The sequence below is a fragment of the Pteropus vampyrus genome, unplaced genomic scaffold (assembly GCF_000151845.1).
Source record: "Pteropus vampyrus isolate Shadow unplaced genomic scaffold, Pvam_2.0 Scaffold81, whole genome shotgun sequence".
NCBI classification, from domain to species: domain Eukaryota; kingdom Metazoa; phylum Chordata; class Mammalia; order Chiroptera; family Pteropodidae; genus Pteropus; species Pteropus vampyrus.
In genome coordinates this window covers 4,053,245-4,062,497 of record NW_011888862.1, presented here as the reverse complement: position 1 = coordinate 4,062,497, position 9,253 = coordinate 4,053,245, and positions in this window count along the sequence as shown.

Genomic DNA, 9,253 nt, shown 5'->3' with positions numbered 1-9,253 from the left:
GTTTATTGGGTAGTCATCCCGTTGTAAATCGAGGAGCATCTGTACCACTGGCATGAAGTGAAGTACTCAGAATTTGTCTTCGGAGAAACATCAAGATGGAAAAGAAGACTCAGAAAGGAAATATCATTAACACAGAGAAAGGCGGGCTGAGATGAAAGGATTATATGTAGTTATATCCAATGCTAGTGTGCCAATACTTAGAAAATACCATTACCTTTAAACATACCCACTTGTAATGTCTGTAATAAAGTCCACTAAGTTAGGATTCTCGATGCCCTTGAGGTCTACTTGGATTTTCCCTTAGCGAAGAAATACCAACAAAGGCAGATGTCTCTCCTGAAGTTAATGACTGCCCGCGCGGGCCATAAGCTCTGGCCAAAGCTGTGTGTGGGTTGGCTGAAATCCTGCCAAGTGGAGAGAAATAATGGCTGGCTGTCCCGGTGAGCTTCCATCTCAGTGAGTCGCAAACATGTTTCATATATTTGACCAACCCACTGAAAGAGAACAGACAAATATTGGTCCAGATAGGGGTAAAAAAGAAGGAAGAATCAGACATGCAGTCTGGTCTTGACCAGAATGAACTAGCTGTAGGGGATAAAATAGGACAAGGAAATGCAAATCCACAGAAAGATCTTCGGACTGCAGGCAACTTTTAGTTAAAAGACACACTCTGCCATATTCCATTAATTTTACAAATGGAGGTTAGAAAATGAGAATATAAAGTTCTAGATTGGGCTTTATCAATAAATCTCCCCTTTTTTATTTAGAAAGGTCAAGGCATTTTCACTTTGAAGCATTACCTTTGGCTCTGACTTGAACCCCAGTTGCAGGCTGGGCTTATAGGCATACAGGGTCCCTTCGATGAGTGTTAAAACTCTCAACACAATGTTTTCCAAAATGTGTTCTCAGGATACTTAGTCCCCAAATATATCGCTTGGAAAGAGGATCCCATGGTTTTGGAAATTTGGGTAATACATACTATTCTTGGAGATTTGTCATGTATATTAGTACACGAAAAATTCTGAAAAATTCTCTGGGGGAAATGTTTAATTTTGTTTAACACAGTGTTTTTCAAAGTTATATGACAATGGAAACCTTTTGGCCCAGAGTGAACTATGGAATTAGTGTTTTAAGGGATCTCCTTGGGGGAAATGTTAGCCTATGGAGATCGGTAGAAAATGGCGCCCGAGAAACCACTCTGCCGTGATTCAGTGCCGTAGTCATCTCTGCGTCACCAGCTTGGGAAGCTCCCTGCTCCTTCAACATTTGGGTGAGCCTGAACACTATCACACTCTAGTGTCCATGACAGATGACAGGAAGAATGTCTTTGTGAGGCTTGGAGGAATAATGGCCCTACTAACCTATAATCCCCATTAGGGCTGCAGACCACGTATTCTGGGGGCTTTGAGAACAGCCACTATTTCTTTTATTTGCTGTTTTTCCTACCAAGTTATGTGCTTTGCCTAAAGCTGTGCTTCTTTAATGTTTATTGATTCACGTACATGAGGAAAAAAAGCTAGAAACAAAGAGAAGGGTAGCCTGGAACTTCAGTTCCTGGGAATGAATTCCTTCACCGTACATAGGCTGAAGGCTCCACGCATTTGGCAGGTATGTGCTAGGTTCTGGGGACTTGGTGGTGGTCATCATCCCTTCCCTTGTGGAGTTTATAGTCTACTGAGGAGAAAGGCATTAATAAAAAGTTACACAAATATCTTGTTAAAAGTGCTATGAAGGAAACATGATGACATCATGGGAACATCTAGTAGCGGGGCCTGACCATATCCTTGGAATGAGACATACCTTTTATTTCAGGTACAATTGACATATAGCATTATTAGTTTCAGGTGTACAACATAATGATTTGATATTTCTATATATTGTAAAATGATCACAATAAATAGTTAACTTCTGTCACCATACATAGTTACAATTTTTTTTCTTGTGACAAGAAATTTTAAGATCTGCTCTTCTAGTAGCTTTCAAATATGCAGTACAATATTATTAACTATAGTCACCATACTGTATATTGTATCCCGTGGCTTGTTTGTTTTATAACTGGAAATTTGTATCTGTTGACTCCCTTTGCCAATTTGGCCTACTCCCACCCTCTGCCCCTGGAAACCAATTTGTTCTCTGTATCTACGAGCTTGTTTGCTTGTTTTAGATTCCACATATAAGTGTGATCATACAGTATTTGTCTTTCTTTGTCTGACTTATTTCACTTATCATAATGCCCTCAAGGTCCATTCATGTTGTCGCAAATGACAAGGCTTTATTTTTTAATGACTGAATAATTCCTCTGTCCGTGTGTATGTACACATTTTCTTTATTCATCCGTTGGTGGACACTTAGGTTTTTTTCATGTCTTGGCTATGGTAAATAATACTACAATGAGCATAGGGGTGCAGATATATTTTTGAATTAGTGTTTTCATTTTCTTCGGATAAATACCCAGAAGTGGAATTGCTGGATCATATGGTAGTCCTATTTTAATTTTTTGAGGCACTTCCATGTTGTTTTCCATAGTGGCTGCACCAGTTTACAGTTTCATCAACAGTGCACAAGGGTTACTTTTTCTCCACATCTTTGCCAACAATTGTTGTTTGTTGTCTTTTTGATAACAGCATTTCTAACAGGTGAGAGGTGATATTGCATTGTGGTTTTGATTTTCATTTCCCTGACGACAAGTGATGTTGAGCATCTTTTCACATATCTATTGGCCACTTGTTTGTCTTTCTTTGGAAAACTGTTTAGAACTTTTGTCCATTTTTAAATCATATTGTTTGCTCTTTGCTATTGAGTTGCGTAAGTTTTTTATGTATCTTGGGTATTAGCACCTTATCAGACATGGTTTGCAAATATTTTCTCCCATTCCATACTTTGCTTTTTCATTTTGTTGATGGTTTACTTTGCTGTGCAGAAACTGTTTAGTTTGACATAGTCCCACTTGTTTATTTTTTACTTCTGTTGCTTTTGCTTTTGGTGTCGAACCAAAAAAAAAAAAAATCATTGCCAAGACTGATGTCAAGGAGCTTACTGCCTATATTTTCTTCTAGAAGTTTTATAGTTTCAGGTCTTACATTTCAGTCTTTAATCCATTTCGAGTTAATTTTTGTGTATGGTATAAGATAGTAGCCCAGTTTCATTCTTTTGCATCTGGCTGTCTGGTTTTCCCAACACCATTTATTGAAGAGAATGTCCTTTCCCCATTTTATATTCTTGGCTCTTTTGTTGTAAATTAATTGACGATATATGTGTGGGTTTATTTCTGGGCTCTCCATTCTGACCCATTGATTTATGTGGCTGTCTTTATGCCACTACCATACTATTTTGATTACTGTTGCTCTGCACTATAGTTTGAAATCAGGTACCATGATGCCTCTAGCTTTGTTCTTCTTTCTCAAATGTGTGATGGTTATTCAGTGTCTTTTGTGGTTCCATACAAATTTTAGAATTGTTTTTCTATTTTTAATTCTATTTAGAATTGTTTTTCTCTATTTTGCCATTGGAATTTTGATAAGACTTGCATTGAACGTGTAAATTGTTTTGGATAGTATGGACATTTTTAACAATATTAATTCTTCCAATCAGTGACCACAGAATATCTTTCCATTTGTGTCTTCGATTTCTTTCATTAATGTCATAATTACCTGTGTTTCGCCTCCTTAGTTAAATTTCTTCCTAGATTTTTTTTTGATGCAATTGTAAATAGGGTTGTTTTCTTAATTTCTCTTTCTGGTAGTTCATTAGTAACATATAGGAACACGAAATTTTGCATATTAATCGGGTATCCTGCAAATTTACTAAATTCGTTGATTAATTCTAATAGTTTTTTGGAGGAGTCTTTAGAGTTATCTATATGTAATATCATGTTACTTGCAAATGCTGACAGTTTTACTCCTTCCATTACAATTTGGGTGCTTTTTATTTCTCTTTATTGCCTAGTTGCTCTGGCTAGAATTTCCAATACTATGTTGAATAAAAGTGGTGAGAGCAGGAAGAGAGAGCCTGTTTTTGAGCATATGATGGGCTGAGAGCCATTGTGATGAAATGAAGGTAGAATGTTGGGATGGAGGAGAATTCCGGGCAGAGGGATGGGACCAGACCATAAAGAAGGATAGAGAAGGAGAAATGAAGCAGAAAAAGTAGGCAAGAGCCAGATCTTTCAGAGCTTGTAGGCCAGATTAAGAAATTTAATCATGGGCAAAGAGCCATGGAAGCTACTTGAGAGCTTTAATCTGGGAGTAATATATAGGCTGTACATTTTCAATGGGTCCTGAATATCCTTGAAAGCAATATGGAGAATGAAATTCAGAAAGTCAAAGGGGATGCCCGGACACTTCCTGAGATTGTTGCAGAAGTCCAGGTGAGAGATGCAGTAGATTGAAGAGGGGCTGGCAGTGGAGAGGGAGAAAAATAGGGGAGGGGCCCTGTGGGGTCAAGGATGTAGGTCAGATTTCTAGCTGGTGTAAATGGATGGAGGATGATACCATCCACTGAGATGAACACTGGAAGACCAGGTCTGGGGGAACATCATGAGTTGTTTTTGACATTTTTTACTGGATACCTGGAATTGCTGAGTTGATGGTAGATACATGTGTCTAGATTTAGAACACAGAGGTCTGGTTAGACTATTCAAAGGTTAATGACTTGCCAATACTAATTGTAGCCCTGGGTGTGGAGGAGATTGCCTATGAAGAGAAAGGAAAGAGTGCCCAGTTCTAACTTTAACATCTTAAAGACTTGGTGGAAGAAGATGCGTGAGTAAAAGACACTAAAGGGTATCAGTGGGAGAAGAACAGCAGGAGTTCATTGTCCCAGAAACCTGGTGGTTGGCACAGCCAAATGCTGCTGTAAGAACTCACTTTAAATTCAGGCTGAAGCAGTTGCGTTGATGAAGTGACAAGGAGGTCATGGCTGGACCTTAGCAAATACGTTTCGTTAGAGTGATGGAACTAGATATTAGAATGGATGAGAGAACAGGGAGCAAGATGGAAGTGGAGATGTGGTAAGGACCCTTCCCAAAGGGGTTTGTCTAAGAGGAAGACCAGATTTCTGTTCTGATTCAGCCCTATGTGAGCAACCTCACTTATATCTGGCTCTCGCTCTTAGAATCAAGAGGGTCTACTCCTCTCGATGTATGTGGAATGGTAGACGTGAATGTTTTTCTTTCATTCTCAATTCTCTTGTGCCTTGTAAGAGAATCTTGATGATGGAGATTCTGGTTTTAAAGATACTACACACACAAACATGCACATACCACATATACACATCACCCACCCCAAATACAAATCAAATACTCAAATACTTTCTCTGGTGATAAAAATTACGGTTGGATCCACCAAGATATGGGTTACTATGTCCATCTGTATTGTAGCACTTTCCTAATGAATGTTCAGGGGGAACTCTGACTCTATTCCATTCTACCCTAAGCACTGACTTTAGAATATAACTCCTCTATAAGACAAACGTCTGCTTTTAATGACAAAGATCTTAAGCAGTTTAAAAGACCCCAGAGCAGTAAATTCTGAATTTGCTTTTTACATCAGTTTCCTTTTACCTTTCCTTTTTAACAACTTATCGGTCAGCCACATTAACGAAAAATTAAAATTAGCGGACTGTCATACTATTGTTCTTTCCCCTAATAATAACCTCCTCCCTCTCCCCCATCAAAGGAAGTAGCTGGAGTCACAGAGTTAGAATATAGGAAAAGTACCCCCAAACACACTTCTGACATTTAGTTTATGACTGCAAAGTGTGATTTAGTATTTGACTCAAGTAGCTCAAACACATTTGCCTCTTAGTGAGCAAAAGCAGTTCAGGGCAAATTTAACTGCAAATAGTTAAATTTGTTAAATAAGTTCTACTGAATGAGTCTGTATGATAGTTTTAGAGTGAAGGTTTGATGCAGAAAAGAGAGAGGAGTATTGGAGTGGGAAAGACAAATGATTCACTTCTTTGTTATAGTCCCAGGTCCAGCAACAGGGGACAGGCATAATATTAGGAGTTTTGAGGTTTCTTATAGTCAGAAACAACAATGTGTACACACATAAAGAGAAGGTGAAATTAAGTCTGAATTTGTGGGGCAAGATCATGTCATGAAGAAGGACGTTTTTGGATGACTTTCAAAAACTAGTGACGTTTTTCAACACACACATACATACAGAGCTCTAGAATGACCTGAAAATTTGCAGGGGACTTTCTGGGGTTTGATCCAAAGAAAACTGGACAGTGTAGATGCTGGGCATCACGATGCAAGTCTCTGTAAGAAAAGGACTTTTGTTCTTATTGTTTTAACGTTTTTGCGTAGCTATCTTCACAGAGCATTTTTATGTCCAAGAAAATGAATTGAGCTAACTGAAGTGAATGGATTATTCTGAAAAAAAAAAGGCAAAGTTACAAGAAACATATCGTTTTTCACTAGAGCTTTGTTTACAAAAGCACACAATTACCAGAAGTCCCCTTTGCCCTAACACATTAACTTATCATGAGAATGCTTCTCGGGGGTTTTTATGATTAAATGTTTAAAATAGTGGTGACATACTTTCCATTAATAGTTTTCAGTTTTTATTTATAATTTTTATAATATTTATTTATAAAAATTTGAATGCTGTGTGCACTGAACCTATGAGACTGGAGAAAGCCAACTGGGACAGAGACATACTGTCTATCTAGACATTCTAGTCTATTTCCTTTCATGCGGAGGACATCTGTGAATTCAAAGCAGTCAATCAGACTGGGCAAGGTTAAGTTCTCTGGCCCTCTGTTTCCTGGTCTGTTTCCTGGATTAGGTTTGATGAGTTTGCAGGTCCCACCCAACACCCTATATAACCCTCTCCCCTTGAGTGGGGGCCAGGGCTACTGAATGTGACGGGATTGCACTCTTATGATTTAGGTTAGCTTATACAGCAGAAGGGATTTTGCAGATGGTTCCTAATCAATTACCTTTGAGTTCATCGGGATCGTCCTGGATGGGCCTGACTTAATCAGGTGAGCCCTTAAACAGAACCGGGCCCTTTGAAAGAAGAGATTTGAAGTGGGAACAGTTATGTTCTGAACTGATTATGGAAGGGTCAACATAGCGAAGACCTGGGAGTGGCCTTTAGGAGTTGGGAGCAGTTCCTGGCTAATAGCCAGCAAGAAATTGAGGACCTCAGTTCTGTAGCCACAAGGAAATTCTGCCAACAACATGAAGGCACTTGGAGGTGGATCTTTATCCAGCTGAGCCTCCAGGGAGGATGCAGTTGGCTGACAGCTTGATTTTAGTCTTGTGAGACCTTGAGCAGAGAACCCAGCCATGCTGTGCCGGGCTCAACCTATACAAACTGTGATTTGTGTTGTTTTAAGACACTAAATTTGAGGTAATTTGTTATATGGCAATAGAAAACTTATATGCTCGACATTATTGAACACATGACTCCTTGAGGTCACTAGACTTATGGCTGAGACAACTAGTAGTGACACATTCTACTAGCTGCCCTTCTACAGAGTGATGGATAAACCTCTCAGAAGGTTGATGCTGCACACCAAACTCTTCATCAGAGTAAACAGTACATTAACCAGTATCTTTCAAACCTTTTTCAAGGTAAGGTCTGTGGATAGCTGAGAATATAAGGAAACTTACTTTTCCAGCCAAGGGTTTCGAGTGGCTGTTGTATTTTGTCACCTCTGCATCTAGTCAAGTTTAGGGATGCCAAATGCCCGCACAGCCGAAAATCTGTGTATAACTTGGACTCCCCCCAAAACCTAGTGACTAATACCCTGCTGTTGACCAGAAGCCTTACTGATAACATAAATAGTTGATTACCATATTTTGTACTATATGTATTATGTACTGTATTCTTACAACGAAGTAAGCCAGAAGAATTAAAGTCATAAGAGAATATACATTTACAGTATTTATTGAAAAAAATCCGCATTTAAGTGGACCCATGCAATACAAAGCCATGCTGTTCAAGGATCAACTGTATTGTCTTCTCTTCTCCTGCTGTTTAGTGAAGGTAAAGCTTTCAGACCTGCGCTTTCAACACTTTTACCTATTACTCAGACATGGCTGTTCTGGGTGCTTGTAACAGACGAGCATTGGACTTGGGATACTAGTTCAACGCTTGGCTCTGAAACCAAGTAGCCACGTGACCTCTGGAAAGAGAATTACTACTTGAGCCCTTGGATTCCTTATCTTAAGACACAAGCTCTTATGATGTATTCCCAGACTGTTCAGGACAAAAGAGCATGCACTGGTAGAGTTTTGAGGACCAGTCAAACTCTCTCTCTAGAAAGACTTGAAAATGTGCATATATCTTGCCTCTATGGGTCAGGGAGATGTTCCTCTATGTTCTTGCCAGTGGAACCAATTGTCTCAAATACTTTAACATGCCTTTGCATGGCAGGGGACATGATGAGTGGAGTAGGGAAGAGAATCTTTAGACATTATAAGGAGGTAATTTTATTCAATGTAAGGACAAAGTTATCATGAAGATGTAGAAGATCCTGTGATATTTTTATTGAATTGTTACAGATTTAAGGGGAAATGGTTATAGGTGGAGAGTTGCAAGATCAATTCTGTGTGTTTGTGTGTGTGATGTTTGAAGGGGCTGTGGGCGCGATGGTGGAAGGAAACATGTGATTGTGTCTTCCTCAGACGGGAAGGGATCATCCTTCACAGCAGTCAAGGCAGTTGAGCATCACTGGCCTTGACAAATGCATTACTTCCTCTCTCTCTCACATTCCTGGAAAGTAGTACTATGATCGTCAGACTTACTTAGGGACGAGGAAACTGAGGCTGAAAGAGGCCAACTAACGTTCCCAAGTCATACAGGTAGCAAGTGGCAGGCAGTCATATTTTAGAGCCCTCACTCCTAACCATCATTGCCTCAGCTGGAACAAATGGGAGGACTTCCATTTTGTCCTCTTCGGCCAGGGAGAGGATGGCAGCCCCATGCCTCTGCGGGCCCATCAGGATGCCTCAAGTTGCTGGTGAACATTTAGGGGAGAGAGATAAGAGCTCCCCAGAGTTCGTTTCCTAGAAAAGTGTGTCTTTTAGGAAAGGAGACCACACCCCCACTGTCCCCAGTATGTGTGCTGCCTGCCTGGTGGGTCACTCGTCTTTGTAGCTCAGTTTCGATTTTCTCTGATGGTTGTGTATCTCTCCCTCTTTTTCACTTTAGAAGATGGACCCGTCCTATTCGTTTTATTTTTGTGGAGCAGTAGCTGCTATTTGGCTGGTGTGTCTTCTGGTAGCAAGGGGACCACA